Source organism: Gossypium hirsutum, chromosome A13 (genome assembly GCF_007990345.1).
Source record: "Gossypium hirsutum isolate 1008001.06 chromosome A13, Gossypium_hirsutum_v2.1, whole genome shotgun sequence".
NCBI classification, from domain to species: Eukaryota; Viridiplantae; Streptophyta; class Magnoliopsida; order Malvales; family Malvaceae; genus Gossypium; species Gossypium hirsutum.
Window position 1 is genome coordinate 62,784,088 of NC_053436.1, and position 18,234 is coordinate 62,802,321.

Below are 18,234 nucleotides of genomic sequence, written 5' to 3' on the forward strand. Positions count from 1 at the left end.
ATGGATGATTTTTCCTTAGAATTGGTGAATTCGATGCTCCTAATGCTTTAATTTCATGTTTTATACTTAGGAGAGCATAGGAGAGAGAAAGGAACGAGAGACGGGCCAAAAACGGAGAAAATGGGCCAAAGTACGAAATCAACATGGCCTGGACTTCCTCACACGGGAAGACCACATGGCCGTGTTAATTTGGCAGATTCGAAGCACGATTCACACGAGCATGTCCCTGTTAAGCCCAAGTTGAGTCCAATTCAGAAAAGGCTAATTTTTACTGGGTTTTAGGCATTCTAAAGCTTATAAATACGCCCTAAAGGAAGAGGAAAGGAGAACACACGGAGAGGAAGGAAGGAATTACTCGAAGGAAGCCGATTGATCCATCTCAAAAGCCAGAGTCACCATCAAGACTGAAGATCTCCCCTCAATTTCCCTTCAGGAGTTTTGGGTTTTCTTTATGTTTTGTATTCATAGTTCTTCTGAGATGTTTTCCTTTTTAGTTATGAACTAAATCCCCTATGTTTTCATTTTTAGTTATGAACTAAATCCCTTAAATACCTAAGGGGAATGAAATCTATGACGAATCTTGTTATTATTTTCTGAATTGTATGATAAATATTTAACTTGTTCTTAATTATGTGTTCTTAGTTCTTGTTTTGATATCCCATGATACTGATTCGAGATAAGCTCTTATTCAGAGGAGGAATAGACCCTGTCTAAGAGTACATTTGTCGTAATTAAACGAAGTTGTTTGCGCGCCTAGACATAGGGTGACAAGATTTTGCCGGGTTAGGGTGAAACCTAATAAGGGGATCCATAGATCGAGTTAATGCAACCCCAGAGTGTTAATTAGAGAAAAGTCTCAATTGTTCAATCTAGGGATTAGACATTATTAGTTTTGAATATGGATAATAACATAACTTAGGGATCTCTACGGAACAAGTTAAATGAATAAATCGTCCAATTCGGAGCCAGAATAACAAGTACAATCTAGATGGATTTTTCCTTAGATATTGTCTTAATTCAATCGTTTTCCAAAAGTAATCCCCAAATTCCATTCTCTGTGAATTCTTAGATTAGTTAATTAGTTAGTTAAAACAAAATGCCCTTATTCTTAGGCTAGATTATAAAAAGACAGTCATTACTAGTACTTTTAGTTCCTTTGGGTTCAACAATCCGGTCTTGCTAAAACTATACTACTGTTCGATAGGTACACTTACCTGCATCGCGATAATAGTTAGTTTCAAGAACGATTAATTATAAATATTTAAAACTTACCTGTCACGAAAATCGCGATCACCATTCATTCATCATTTGAAAAAATGCTTCTTTTGACTCCTCACCATGCCCTTCAGATTCTAGCCTACTACTACTAGATGCAGCTCTTTGAATTGAAGCTGGAGCATTGCCCTCAGCTTTCTCGAATTTAGCTCTAGCTCAGTTGGACGACATTACTATATGAAAAACATGTTTAAAATGGTCAGGAGATATCACACTATCACAAATTATATAATGGCATGTATAGCTAAACTCATGTTTGCTACGTTAGTCCGAGAATCGGCTAAATCGTAGCTCTAATACCAATAAATGTAACAACCTAACCCATATTGGTCGCCAGATGAGGGTTACAGAGAATTAACAGAGTTTACAGAACAAATACAATTAATTCATGTCATTTCCTATTCATAACCAAAACAAATCATGATTCAATCATTTTGTCACTTAAATGGACCCTTAAGGCCTAACTGATGCGTTAGAAACTAATCAGGACTATATCAAAAACTCAAAGAACTTTTCGCGAGATTTCATTTTTTTTTTAAACAAGGGTCACATGCCCATGTGGGTAGGCCGTGTGGCTCACATGGCCAAGTGACACACCTATGTCTCAGGCTGTGTAAGCATTCAATGTGAGGCACACGTCCATGTCCTAGCCTGTGCCGTGTAACTCTTTGACTTGGGTCAGATAGCCAGCCACACTCCCGTGTGCTAGGCCGTGTGGACAATTTAATTTTTAAAAATTAGGTCTAGGTTTTACACGTCCAAGACACACGCCCGTGTATTGGACCGTGTGTCTTACACAACTAAGACACACGCCTGTGTCTCTGCCCGTGTGACCAATTCTGAGCATTCTATTTCTCAAGTATTAAGATGAAGGGGACACATGGCCAAGCCATACACCTGTACGCATGGCCATGTATCTTACATGACTGAGACACACGCATGTGTGGACAAAAATAGACCATCTTTAATGCCACTTTTCTCACCCAAATTCATCTTCAACCTACAACAACATCTGAATACATTTACCAACCAAGTCAAGACATTAAAACCAAACCAAAACCAATCTTATGCATGTCATACTAACTCATATGTTCAAGTATTTTAACTTACCAATTTCACACTTATGTTTATAAACAAATTTTATCAAATATATTAATTCAAAATCATTTATCCATATGTTTATATACTCTCCACCATATAACCATTTCATCACACGTTAAACATGTTAAAGTCTTATATAATTACATCAAAATATGCATAACACTAGCCATTTCAAATGGCTAGTTACAACCAAAAAATTTCATCATTTAATCTATTTTAGCTTATACATGCCATTATACTAAAAGTAGTTTTGTTATTTATACCAAAGTGAACTGTAGGATAGTGTGATCTTGCTTCGACCCGCTCCAACCTTTAAGAGCTTCCGTGTACTATAATACAGAGAAAATGAATAGAGTAAGCATTTAATGCTTGATATGTTCGTATAACAAGAATTTAACTTACCAATCATATTCATTTAAAGTAAGTATACAGAAATGCATCCAAAACATTGTGGTCAATTGCCTAGACACATGCTCTCATCAAACTAGTTAGTCATGAAATTTACATGAATATCAAGAAATCAGGGATGAGCTCATCATACAACCATTTCCAGGTATTTCAGGGATATTCAAGATATAATTCATTTAATTCTTATATTTTCTCATATAAGGAGTTTTGTCCATTGAATCATTGAAATATCGATGGGTACCTGGTAGTACACAAAAGGTGCACATATCAATGATCCGTCAATTCATATACGAGGTGCTTATTACAACACATAATTGGGAAGCCTTCTCTCGATCCATATAACAGGAAACTCATGTAAGCCATGTATCAGGAACCTTATCCAAGCTGTATATCGAGAAGCTCAAAAAGAGCCATATAACGAGAGCTCTGTATAGCCATACATTGGGAAATTCAAGTGAGCACTATCGTGGAAGCTCACAAAGAGCCAATTTAATAGGAAGATGACGAAGAGCCTATAATCAGGATGCTCATAAGAGCTAAGGTGTGTCCACAACAAATGTAGGATCACAACCAATCGGGTCACTCCGAAGAGCTATAACGAGAAGCTCGTAAGAACCATATAACGGGAAGCTCGAAAGGGCTAACAACGGGACACTCTTTCGAGCTGTGGTGTGTCCACAACACATGTAGGACCATAATCAATTCGAGAATCCTGTATCCAGCGAATTTCATTTATTCAATCGAGACTTATTACTTATCAAGTATTATCAGATATGTGACTGATTTTCATACATGTCAATTATACAATACACATACATAACATTCAATTCAAACATATAAATATACACAATCTAGTTACACGAACTTACCTGGGTTCTTGTTCGTATGTAAGAATCTATTAATCCAAAACTTTTTCTTTTCCTCAATCTAACTCCTTATTTGGTCTTTCTGGATCTATATAAATGAATTTAATCATCAATTTATTACATTTCACATTCAAATCAATCCAATTCACCTCTTAAGAAAAAGTACCATTTTGTCCCTATACTTTCCATTAATTCCAATTTTGTCCCTAGACTTAGGAAATGAAATTCATGCAATTTGATCCTTATTCCAAGCCTAACCGATTTTTACTTATATTTCATAAAAATAAGAAATTTGCCATGAATTTTACATCTTTACAATTTAATCCCTAAATCATAATTTCATGAAAATTCACTTTACAAAAGTTGTTTATCTATCAACAACCTTTCAATTTCTACCACAAATTTCAAAATTCCAGCATATTCATCCATGGAAAAATTTTAATACTTTGATAACTTTGCAAATTGATCCCCAAAATAGCTAGATTAAGTTATTCCAATCTCGAAACTATAAAAATTACTAAAAACGGGACAAGATTACTTACCCAATTAGGCTTGCTTGATTTTCTTTATCTATCCTAGGGTTTCCATAGAAATTTTGGGGAAGACGATGATGAAATAAGATGATATTAGGCTATTATCATTATTTATTTCAAATTCCAATTTAGTCATTTTCATTTTTTTTTCAATTTTCCATGGATGATTCATCATAAATATCTACTAGTCTAATTGCCATATAAGGACCTCAAATTTTGAATTCTATAGCTATTTGATACTTGTAGCTACTAGAACTCAACTTTTGTATTTTATACAATTGGGTCCTTTCTACAATTAAGTATGTAATCGGTAAAAAAATTCTTAACCAAATTTTCATATGTTATTCCTATCATAATGCAGACCATGCAATAATATTAAAATAAATTTTCTTTCTGACTCAGATTTGTAGTCCCGAAACCACTATTTCGATTTCACTGAAAACAGACTATTACCAAGGGCTTGGAAAGAAACAACAAGCGAGACCATGAAAATAGATTAGATGATCTACTAGATGCAAGAAACAGGTCTAATAATTTAGGAATTTGCATGATAAAACAATATCATAGAACCAAACAACCCACCAAATTTGGATATATCCAAATCATTCAACATTGGATTGAATGAGACAATGAATGAGGGAGGAGGAGGAGAAGAAGAGGACGAGGCACCCAAGCAAGATTTTCAAAGGGATGAAGCAACATTCTAGCCACAATATTCCACACCAAAAGGGCCCATCATTCAAAGCCAAACCCAACATTCATCTTCGATAGGTGGGAGGTTCCACTAAGGATATGGATCAAGAAAAGGAAAAGCAACAATGATAAAGGCCCAACTCGTTTTGATGAGTCATATGATAATTAAACTAAATTTTTCATTTCATTTTTTGGAATTGTATTAGTTTGGGATAATCTTTAATTTTTGTTTTTAGAAGTAGGATTAACAGTTGATTTTTGTTTGCTTTAGTTTTTTGTTTTAAAATTTTTCCGTTTACCTTATATGAAGAAGCACAACAATTTAGAACTTTCGATGATCAAAGGAGGAAGCACCCACCATGTAACACCCCAAACCCGGCCCAAACGTTATGGCCTAATCTGGCGATTTCACATTGAATTGTTTTTCGTAAAGTGTGATATTGATGAAAACCCTTTTTCTATTTAACCTCTTTGTGTGATCTTAATGATGATTCTAAGACATGTCGTTCATTCGCAAAATATGAGTCATTGTCAAAAAGTTATTCACATTAAAACGTTATTAATTTTTGAAAACGTCATTTATAGCGGAAGCTCTTAAAATAGGTAGCGTATTCATGGTGTCTTTGATAAAATATTTATTTTTTTGAAAACCCGAGTTTTCCTACCACTAGTGATTACGAGGTATAAGCACGAAAACAAATCCCAAATTAAGTTAAATTCCAAAAAGGCCTTATTACAATAAAAATACCCCAATTAATAATACTTATAATCAAAATCAAATGCGAAAATAATAGCAGTTGTGTGGCCACCTCTGAGTCCCCTGCTGTACCAATCCAACTAAGTTTGGGGATTACCTGTGCAGTGAAACAAAAGGGGTGAGTCATGAAAACTCAGTGTGTAATCCCCATGTACAAACATAGCTAGCGTACAGATAATCACAGTCTAGGCATAAGCCCTTTATCAGTAACAGTGTCAGTCTAGTTTGGGCCTTAGCCCATCTCAGTACAGTAACAGTCAGATTTATACAATCACAAGATTCCTACCCAACCAGCCTCTACACTCCATCTCCATCCAACCCTACACTCGAGGCCTATCAGTGCACTTCCTTCGCATAATATAACCCCGAACCCAATGCAATGTAGTATACAACATGTCATGCCATATCATAATATTATACATGTACTCAATACAATTAAAAATAACATGTTAAAGAAAAATAGTCAGACATGAACATATATATATGTATACATCACACAGAGGCATAACAGTCATTCAGTCAATTAGGGTCTAGGTACATTTACCGACCCAACAATAGGTCCACAGTCGCCTCGAGCGACCCGTGCAACCTTAGCAGTCAAACAATGAAAATTGGTCCACGGCCTATATTGCGGGCGTGTGGCCCACACGGCCCAAAATGGCCTTGGCTTTGTGGATTAAACAACCTGACCCAATAATTTCCACATGTCTGTGTGGTTCCACATGGCCCAATTCGGCCCAATACGACCCAGCTCATGAATTCGCACATGGTCAACCTCGACGATCATACGCCCATGTTTAGTCACACAAGCCACCACATGGGTAGCTGCACGCTCGTGTGGTGTCGACTATTCACACTTTTCAGGTTTTTGTCGATTTACGATTAAGGGCAGTCTTTACACACACCTAGTTACGAAAAGTGTGCACACCTCTCTTGACCACTCCAACCTATATTCAACCATAACACACCATTAATCACTTAACAATAGGATTAAACAACCCCTCTTATAACACTTATCCAAAAGGTTAATTATCACTTGCCTTGATTGAACGATTGAGGCTTTGCACACTTAAACCATTGTAAAACACTGATTACTAGCCCTTAGAGATTACCTGCATTCCAACCGAATCTTATTAACGAAGGCCAAAAGCACACGATACGACAGAGGGAAAAGATAGAACAACCGCACCTCTAGTAATAGTTGGCAGTAAAAAGGAGATGTTAGGTGAAATAACTACTACGACAGAGAGAGAGTGTGTGAGTAAGAAACAACCATGTGCACCAGAACCCGATTGGTCAAAGAACAAAAAGAGACGATGAAACTAGCAGGGTTCAGTTACAAGAAAAGAGTATTCGGCCAAAACAAACAAGATAAAAAGAGAAAGAATTGTTAAAAACTGAATGAATTGAGAGGGGGAGAAAGGGCATTCGGCCAAAGAAAATAGGGAGAGAACATCTGTTAGAGAAGTAGAGGATGAAGAGAAAATCAATAAGCAAGGGAACTGTAGGGAAGAGCAAAATTGAAATAAACAAAAACGAAAGATACCCGAATGGTCCCTTAGCAAAATTCAGCCTCTAAAAAGTGAAAACTAATGAAAGAAATCGAAAATAAAGATCAAATACCAACCACATACGAAATCCTCATAGACAAGGGTTTAAACTTGACTCTAACTCTCCCACTACCTTCAAATTCCAACATTTTCCTCCCCAAATCCCTTAAAACTGTCCACTCCTCCCTCAACCACCTAATTCAAATTCCACTTCAACTCTTCAGTAGTTCGGGTTGACTAAATCTCCCACATGGCCTTAGCAACAAAATAAAACACTCTATTGCACATACCAAGACTCAAACTTCAAACCTCAAGTAACAACAACACACCACTTATCCCTTAGACCAGCAGGCCCTTTCTGACATGTTATACCCATATTTATTTAAAAACCTACTTACTAGATAGAGATAGAGGTTTATCCATTTAAAACAAAACTTTTGCACAAGCCAAGGCTTGAACCCAAGACTTCTCAGACTCTCCCAGGATAGTTAACCACTGAAGCATACATGAAATTGTGTAACAGAAACATACAAAAATAAATATTAAGGATTATTGGGGTGTTACACACCAATTGTAACACCCCTTACTCGTATCCGACGTCAGGATAGGGTTTGAGGCATTACCGTAGTTAAACATAAACATTCATACAAAATCAGGCCATAAAAATTGGACCAAATCAAATTCATCCAATCACATTCATATCGTCCCTTATACAGGCCCACGAGGCCTAAAACATACGTTGGATGTGATTTGAGACTAGCAGAAAACTTTCAAAACTTCTACTACACTCAGAAATATTTTCATACTTTGGAGAGTCACACGCCCATGTAGGATGGTCATGTAGTCACACACGCCCGTGTGACTTGGGACACATCCGCGTCCTCAGCTAGTGTAACTCTCTAACTATGACATCATCAACAAAATAAGGTCACATGGACAAGTCACATGCCTGTGTGCTTAGGCCGTGTAGCGAATTAAATTCTCAAAATTAAGTGTAGACTTCATACGGCTTGGGCACACGCCCATGTCATGAGGCCGTGTCCTCCACACGACTGAGACACACGGCTCTGTCTCTGCTCGTGTTCTTACTAATGGGCATTCTGTTTGCATTAATTAGGGTGCAAGGGACACACAGTTGGATCATACGCTCATGGTGAGGACTGTGTGTCACATACGGTCTAGACACACGCCCGTGTGTCCACCCATGTGGACAATTTTGTGGCTATTTTCCAAGCCATTTGTCACCCTTAAATGCTCATTCACTCATACATCATTGACGGCATGCAACATGTTATATTTAGTCACTCAAATACTCATAGGCATAATTATTCCATGCCTTTGTAATGTCAACATATCACCTAACAAATTCATCATGTTTTCGCAAGGCATTCCACACCAAGTTCATATTCATTCATCCTAATCAACCTACTTTCGATTTACTCAATTATACCATAGCTTTGGTCATACTTATTGGCCATAATTCATTCACTTAGCACATGTGCAATCATCACACATCTCATCCTCAAGCAATCAAACCAAGCATAAGACATTGCTTGCATGCATAAATGATTAGGGTTACAACCCAAATAATTAATACGAACCATACCACATGGTCATATAGAAAATGAATCAAATATTACCATAGGCCAACACATTTGGCTAGACTAATATGACATATAACAAAAAGACCAAGTCCCTATACATGCCATACGCAAAATTTTGAGACTAACTGTAACGCCCCGTACCCGAGACCGTTGCCAGAGTCGAACACGAGGTGTTAATAGACTTAATTCATCACTTAAACAGCTCAAACAATTTATTTTTAAAATTTTCAGTCAAGTTATTAATCTGCATCACAGTCGTTTAAAAATTCATATCTCGAGTTCCCAAACTCTAAATTACGATCTGTAAATTTTCCCTAAAACTAGACTCATATATATATTTACTAGTTTTTTTCTAGAATTATTCGTCAATCAAATTAGTATAGTTTATTAGTTAAAATCTCCCCTATTTTAGGGTTCGACTCCTCTGACCTCTGTGTATTATGCATCAGATATCTCCCTGTACAGAGTTTCAATGACTATACCGTTTGTTTGTAATAAAACTAGACTCAATAAGGAATCTGTACATATAAATCATGACTTCTAATTATCTTTGAACAATTTATGGTGAATTTCCAAAGTCATAACAGGGGATCCACAATTTGCTCTAGCCCTATTTCACAAAAATTTAAACATCTCATAAAATATAGCTTATATACCTGTTTTGCTTCTTCCATATGAAAATAGACTCATCAAGCTTCGATTCCATAACTTATTCATTATTTAATTCCATTTCTACTATTTTTAGTGATTTTTCAAATTCACGTCACTACTTCTGTCTGAATCTATTTATGGTAAATTTTACCTATTTCATGGCTTCCATGGATTAGCTAGCAATTTAACATACATAACACCAAATATGATCATAATTAGCCATTCCAATGGCGAATCATTACCAATCATTTTTATACCACTCAATAACCATATCATAAGACCATATATACAAAATGATTATAATGCTATACATGCCATACTCAAAATATACAAGCCATTATGCCAAGATGGTATACGGATAGTGTGAGCGTGCCTCCGACCGTTTCCGATTTCCGAGCTGGCTTGTCAACACTACCAGGAATGAAAAGGAGGGAGTAAGCATAAATGCTTAGTAAGTTCACATGCAAATAGCAAGTAACATAACCATATAAGCAAACATAAAACATCATTTGCATAATCATCACCAAGACATTCATATCACATTTTCATTTATCATCTTACCATATTGTTGTTATATCGAGTTTTCAACCCGAGGGTTAAGTACATACCTGTTCAAAGTATCCATTTCACAACACTTACCAATACGTCCTTTTCATATCGAGTATTCCTCCATTTGAGTAGAATTTTACCCGTTGAACACACCGGAATATAATTCGGATACATGGAAAGTTTGCACATAAGTGCCACATATGTAGCCAAGCTACCATGTAACCCGCCCATAAGTGAACTCGGACTCAATTCAACGAGCTCGGGTGCCTAGTTACATCTCTCGAACTCGGACTCAACTCAACGAGTTCGGACATTCGCATCCATAAGTGAACTCGGACTCAACTCAACGAGTTCGGATGCCCAAATATCCTAGTGACATGTCACTTGTATCCTAATCCATTCCTAAGGTTCAACGGGACCTTTTTCCCAATCATGTGTCTCAACCATCTTCTACGGAATGCCAATACCGATACTCGGTAGTATTTCACATTTTCCAAGTATATCACATAATTTGACATATTATCAAACAATTGTCACAAGTATGATATTTCATAATAATTATCATATCATTTAAATAACATTAAAACATTTAAAATAATAACTATGTTACCAACATTTACATATGAACTTACCTTGTATGCGAAAATGGCTACTTTTATCATTTCGTCCACAACTTGGTATTTTCCCCATTTTAGCCCGAATTTTAGTTTTCCTTACTCTATCATTTAAAATATAGTCTAACTAGGACTCACATTATACAAATTGACCCAAAATCATCTTTTGGAAAAGTTACAATTTTGCCCCTAAACTTTTGCATATTTACACTTTTGCCCCAAAGCTCGTAAATTAAACTTCAGCCTATTTTCTTATGTTTTATGACATGATGATCATTTTTCCCTTCTATGGTAACATCAAATTCTCACTCTAACATGTACTTATGACTATTAGGTATTTTTACCGATTAAGCCCTTTTGCTCGTTTTCACTTAAAACCGAGTAGCACAAGTTGTCTAACATAATTTAAAACCTCATATTCTATCATAAAACACCAAAATACACAAATTTCACCTATGGTTATTTTTCCAAATATGAACCCTAGGTTGAATTATTGCTAGCATAAGCTTAATCGAGCTACCGGGACTCCAAAAACGTAAAGAACTTGAAAAACGGGGCTAGAATGGACTTACAATCGAGCTTGGAAGCTTGAAACACCCTAGCCATGGTTTCTCCTTGCTATATTCGGCCATGGGGTTGAAGATGAGCAAAATTGGATTTTAATTTTGTATTTTAATTCATTTTACCCCTAAATGACCAAAATGCCCTTACTACTAAACTTTCCAAATATTCCATCCATGTCCAATTTTTGTCCATAGACTTAGAAATTGGTAAAATTGCTATCTAAGACCTCCTAATTAATATTTTAAAACAATTTCATACTAGAAACTTCTAGAATGCAAGTTTTACAAATTATTCGATTTAGTCCCTAATTTCAATTTAAGTACTTTATGCATAAAATTTCTTCACGAAATTTTCACACAATCATGCAATCATATCATAGACCTTAAAATAATCATAAAATAATTATTTCTATCTCAGATTTTGTGATCACGAAACTACTATTCCGAGTAGGCCCAAAATCAGGATATTACAACTCTCCCCCCTTTAGGGATTTTCGTCCCCGAAAATCTTACTAGAAAAGTGGTCTTCACTTTTAATCTCATATTCGGTGCCAAAGAACTTTCACTTAGACTGTACCTCCAATACATCTCTTTAATTTCTCATATGATCTAAAAGCTTACAGTCTCAACTCTCAACTGTTCTTAAATTTTCAACCCTTCTCAGTTTCCCATGATATCATGACATAAAACCCGGATCTTAACTTGATTAATGGAGACCAGAATTTCAAGAAATCCAACAATCAAAGAGACCTGAAATTCCATGAATCTGATGAGTAGGAATTCATTTAATACAGATATGATTTATAGATCTCGCCAAACATTTAACAATAGGATACATCACATTTTCCTCTTTCTGCTATGGAATTAATTCTGATATGGCCTCAAGAATAATCCTTCTCATTTCCATCCCAATATCAACACTGACAAGGATAATTTTGATAGATTCCAATGCTCGGCTTTAACCCCTTTAACAACTCCGATTTTATGTAACATCGAATGCTCTAAACTATCACATTACCTCACTGTCTTGAAACACATCACAATTCATACAACAGTACATTACTGAAAGTCAGGAAGTCTTTACTCAATGTAGACTAGTCTAGTTCAAATGCTTCGGTTACCAATGTTCTCATCTATCTGAACTCTGTCAACATGTAATAAACTTTTCAGCTTTCACAAGACGAAAACCTTATAATTCGTAGTGACTTTAACTAATATCAAACTCCTTCTAATAAATATACACTTCTCGTTCAGACTATTTACTCTTTTATTCGTACAAAATGAAATTCTATTATCAGACTTGGGAAAAATAATCCTGAAATAATTGTCAGATGAAATCTTTCAAATAGATAATTCACCATACCGACTGAAACTCGCGCTTTTATCAATTATGCATTTACTGATGTCAAATCCTTACACAGAAATTAGAAAAAACCTCAATACTAAAATCACCACATTACCAAGATCAAATTAGAAGTATAGTCATATTTGACATGATTATCACGAGCTGAAGAACGCACTTCGAACACGAGTCATAATTGACAAATTATGGAACAAAGATACAAGGAAACCGAATAAAGAAATCCAAGATAGAGAAATCTAGAATAAAGAAATCCAGAATAAAGAAACCCAAGATACGATACTATGCCGGAGAATCGAAAACCAAACTCATAGAGAAAATACAGAATACCCCGATAATTCTTCAAAGAAAGAAAGTCCAGAAGAAAACATCATTTAATCCCACTGAAATCAAATATAGCAAGATCAATATATCTTCCCATACATATATATCAGATGAAGCATCAAGTAGAAGAAACAGAATCATAATATCATATGTATTCTCTCATCAATTCTTATCAGACGAAATGAAATAGAATACCTGATGAAATAAAGCAATATAAATTATAAACCAGTCAGACTACCAATGCTTTCATCCAACACTAGAATTAGAAGACATTCCCATATAACAAGAATTTCTTCAAAAGATCAATAGCCATAGAAATATTTCTGAGAACGGGTAAACACATAGAACATCTCAAAAGAGACTGCTAAATCTGTCCAGTCATAACTGTCACACTCAGATAGTTCATATTTCAAATATCATTTCCCCAACTAGTTCTGCCATCACAAATCTCATATTAAACCATTCACTAAAGAATGCCAGTTCTGCATAAATTTCAATTTACACTTTTCTCGACCTTGCACCTGAGTAATTCGATTTACCAAAGAGAATTCCTTCTCTAACTGGGACAATGCATAACTCCAATAATCTTTACGTCAATCTGATACTTTACTGGCTCTGACTTTACTTATTAGCTCATTTTCAATCTCTGATCATACTCATAATTATTCTATCACTGAACTCTTTGGGTTCTCAACTGGAAACTTATTCAATACAAATCTCATGAAATTCCATTATAAGTACCACTTTGGTAAGGGGGAGGGGTTGTAGGACCTCTGACTCGACTTTCTTATACATACACATATGACACAACTCCCATCATCATAGCAACATCATCAAAATCATGTCATTCATTCATGTTGGCTTACACCAATTTTCCTATTGTCTCATTTAGGCAATATACTTATGCATACATTCTATGTTTTCTAGATAGCTTTACTTATCCATTCATTTAATTAATTTAATTCATGCTCATGACATCATATAAGGCCAAACAAACATAGATATTTGCATCACAATCACAACTTTCATTTCGTGCATCATCGTGTACATATCATTACAATCATATAATTCAGTCCAATAATTTAACATAGATAAGTTCATTTCATTATAATCCTTTATCTTCTAAAAATTATATATCATTAGCATTCATCAACATTCGACGTCCAAATCAAGACAAGGACATTTTCATTCATATCGTAATATTATGACTTTTATTCATACCTCTACTACTTTCTATTTATTCCGTTCATCTTATCAAGTAAGCCACATACACTACATCATATGAGCATTAAGCAAATATGAATATTTATCACATATGTATCATAAAATTTTATTCATACTTTTCTGAACCGAGACTTATCATAATCATAATTTTACTCAAATACCTTCACATAACATTAAACATGGTCGGCGCAGCTCTGTTGGAGAGTACCCTGTCTAAATAAGACGGTACTCATACGCGTCGGAAGACATCACACTATCACAGATCAGTGGCATGTATAGCTAAACTTTTACACATGCTAGGTTAGTCCGAGAACCGAATAAACCTACTCTGATACCACCAAATGTAATGTCCCGTACCCGATACCATCGCCGGAGTCGAACACGAGGTGTTAACAGACTTAATTCATTACTTAAACAACTCAAACAATTTATTTTTAAAATTTTCAATCAAGCTAGCAATCTACATCAAAGTCGCTTAAAAATTCATATCTCGAGTTCCAAAACTCTAAATTAATATCCATAAATTTTCCCTGAAACTAGACTTATATATCTATTTAATAATTTTTTTCTAGAATTTTTGGTCCAGCAAATTAGTACAGTTTATTCGTTAAACTCTCCCCTATTTCAGGGTTCAACTACTCTGACCTCTGTGTATTAGGAATCAGATATCTCCCTGTACAGAGTTTCAATGACTATGCCGTTTGTTTCTAATAAAACTAGACTCAATAAGGAATCTGTACATATAAATCATGACTTCTAATTATCTTTGAAAAATTTATGGTGAATTTCCAAAGTCAGAACAGGGGATCCAGAAATCGCTCTGGCCCTATTTCACAAAAATTTAAACATCTCATAAAATATAGCTTATATACCTGTTTTGCTTCTTCCATATGAAAATAGACTCAAAAATTTAAACACCAAATATGATCATAATTAGTCATTCCAATGGCTAATCATTACCAAGCATTTTTATACCACTTAATAACCATATCATAAGACCATATATACAAAATGATTATAATGTTATACATGCCATAATCAAAATATACAAGCCATTATGCCAAGATGGTATACGGATAGTGTGAGCGTGCCTCCGACCGTTTCCGATTTCCGAGCTGACTTGTCAACACTACAAGGAATGAAAAGGAGGGAGTAAGCATAAATGCTTAGTAAGTTCACATGCAAATAGCAAGTAACATAACCATATAAGCAAACATAAAACATCATTTGCATAATCATCACCAAGACATTCATATCATATTTTCATTTATCATCTTACCATATAGTTGTTATATCGAGTTTTCAACCCGAGGGTTAAGTACATACCTGTTCAAAGTATCCATTTCACAACACTTACCAATACGTCCCTTTCATCTCGAGTATTCCTCCATTTGAGTAGAATTTTACTCGTTGAACACATCGGAATATAATTCGGATACATGGAAAGTTTGCACATAAGTGCCACATATGTAGCCAAGCTACCATGTAACCCGGCCGTAAGTGAACTCGGACTCAACTCAAAGAGCTTGGGCGTTCGCATCCATAAGTGAACTCAGACTCAACTCAACGATCTCGGATTCCTAGTTACATCTCTCGAACTCGGACTCAACTCAACGAGTTCGGACATTCGCATCCATAAGTGAACTCGGACTCAACTCAACGAGTTTGGATGCCCAAATATCCTAGTGACATGTCACTTGTATCCTAATCCATTCCTAAGGTTCAACGGGACCTTTTTCCCAATCATGTGTCTCAACCATATTCTACGGAATGCCGATACCGATACTCGGTAGTATTTCACATTTTCCAAGTATATCACATAATATGACATATTATCAAACAATTGTCATAAGTATGAACTTACCTCGTGTGCGAAAATGGCTACTTTTACCATTTCATCCACAACTTGGTATTTTCCCCATTTTAGCCCGAATTTTAGTTTTCCTTGCTCTATCATTTAAAATATAGTCTAATTAGGACCCACATTATACAAATTGACCCAAAATCATATTTTGGAAAAATTACAATTTTGCCCCTAAACTTTTGCATATTTACACTTTTTCCCTAAAGCTCGTAAATTAAACTTCAGCCTATTTTCTTATGTTTTATGACATGCTGATCATTTTTCCCTTCTAAGGAAACATCAAATTCTCACTCTAACATGTACTTATGACTATTAGGTATTTTTACCGATTAAGCCCTTTTGCTCGTTTTCACTTAAAACTGAGTAGCACAAGTTGTCTAACATAATTTAAAAACTCATATTCTATCATAAAACACCAAAATACACAAATTTCACCTATGGTTATTTTTCCAAATATGAACCCTAGGTTGAATTATTGCTAGCATAAGCTTAATCGAGCTACCAGGACTCCAAAAACGTAAAGAACTTGAAAAACGGGGCTAGAATGGACTTACAATCGAACTTGGAAGCTTGAAAAACCCTAGCCATGGTTTCTCCTTGCTATATTCGGCTATGGGGCTGAAGATGAGCAAAATTGGCTTTTAATTTTGTATTTTAATTCATTTTACCCCTAAATGACCAAAATGCCCTTACTACAAACTTTCCAAAAATTCCATCCATGTCCAATTTTTGTCCATAGACTTAGAAATTGGTAAAATTGCTATTTAAGACCTCCTAATTAATATTTCAAAACAATTTCATACTAGAAACTTCTAGAATGCAAGTTTTGCAAATTATTCGATTTAGTCCCTCATTTCAATTTAAGTACTTTATGCATAAAATTTCTTCACGAAATTTTCACACAATCATGAAATCATATCATAGACCTTAAAATAATCATAAAATAATTATTTCTATCTCGGATTTTGTGGTCACGAAACCACTATTCCGACTAGGCCCAAAATCAGGATATTACACTAACTATACCCAGCCAGCGGCAGAATGTACAAGACTAGCACCCAGATTCACATAGTCACATATACACATAATCTCATGAGCTCATAATCACTTAGTTCCTAGGGACATGTCACTTGTATCCAAAACTATTGCTAAGGTTCAAACAGGATTTTCTAAACCTCTCACCTTTGTCGAACTCGTTCACAATGTCATTCTCATTGACCATAGTATCATTCATACACTCATTGTAACAATTAAACATAGAAATTCATACATTAATTAAGCATTAAAACATGATACAACATTGCATTATTTACACATGAATTTGCCTCGGTACAAAATATGGATAATTAATTTGATTTAGTCCAAAATCTTGTTCTCGATAGGTCCGGTACAAATTACAATTTTGCCACTAAATTTTCACATTTTTACAAAATAGTCCCTAAGCTCGTAAAATGAAATGTGTTCATTTTCTTTGTTACTTGACCCTAGACGAACCAATTCCATGCTCATATCAGCTCACATTTTTCTTTATTTTACATTTTACTACTCATCATTATACCTTTCCACAAACAAGTCCTTTCCATGCATTTCTATCAAAAATCACTTAGTAAAAGATGTTAAACACACATCAAACTTTCATATTCTTCCGTTAAACATCAAAATACAAATATGTCATACATGAGAAAGTTTTTGAACATGAACCCTAGCTCAAGATATGGCTAGAAATGGATAGATCATGCTTCGAGGACTTCAAAAATGCAAAGAACATAAAAAACGGGGTTAAGGAGCACTTACAATCAAGCTTGAAAAGTTGAAAACCCTAGCTATGAAACCCTTGCAAATTTTGGCACACAAGGAGGAAGATGGACACAAATTTGACTTGATTTTTCCCTTTTTATTCTTTTATTTATGAAAAGACAAAAATGCCCTTTAAGCATTTCTTTCAAATTTTTCCTATTCATGCCCATTTTTGTCCAAAATTTTAGAACTTGGTCAAATTTCTATTCAAGGACCTCTAATTAATGATGCAATGCAATTTCATGCTTGAAGCTTCTAGAACACAAGTTTTACAACTTATTCAATTTAGTCCCTAAAGTCAAATTGGACATTTTAGGCATAGAATTTCTTCATGAAAATTTCACACAAACATGCAATCATATCATAAACGTCATAATAATCATAAAATATTTATTTCTATTTTAGATTTGTGGTCTCGAAACCATTGTTTCGACTAGGCCCTAATTCGAGATTTACAATTCTCCCCCCTTAGGGATTTTTGTCCCTGAAAATCCTACCAGT